Below are 210 nucleotides of genomic sequence, written 5' to 3' on the forward strand. Positions count from 1 at the left end.
CCCACCCAGGGGGTTGAGGGAAACAGTCTCTGCGGTGGCCCCAAAAGTGATGTGACCCCAAACTGAGCCGAGGGGACTCGGCGCCCCCCGTACACTCGCAGGGGCTGCAACGCGCGTGGACCAGGATCAGGCAGGATCTCACCCCCACACCGCCCACTCATGGAGAGGGAGGGGGACCACCCCAAACCCCGCACTCACCACCTGCCCCCC

Source organism: Charadrius vociferus, unplaced genomic scaffold, assembly GCF_000708025.1.
Source record: "Charadrius vociferus isolate BGI_N301 unplaced genomic scaffold, ASM70802v2 scaffold56, whole genome shotgun sequence".
NCBI lineage: Eukaryota > Metazoa > Chordata > Aves > Charadriiformes > Charadriidae > Charadrius > Charadrius vociferus.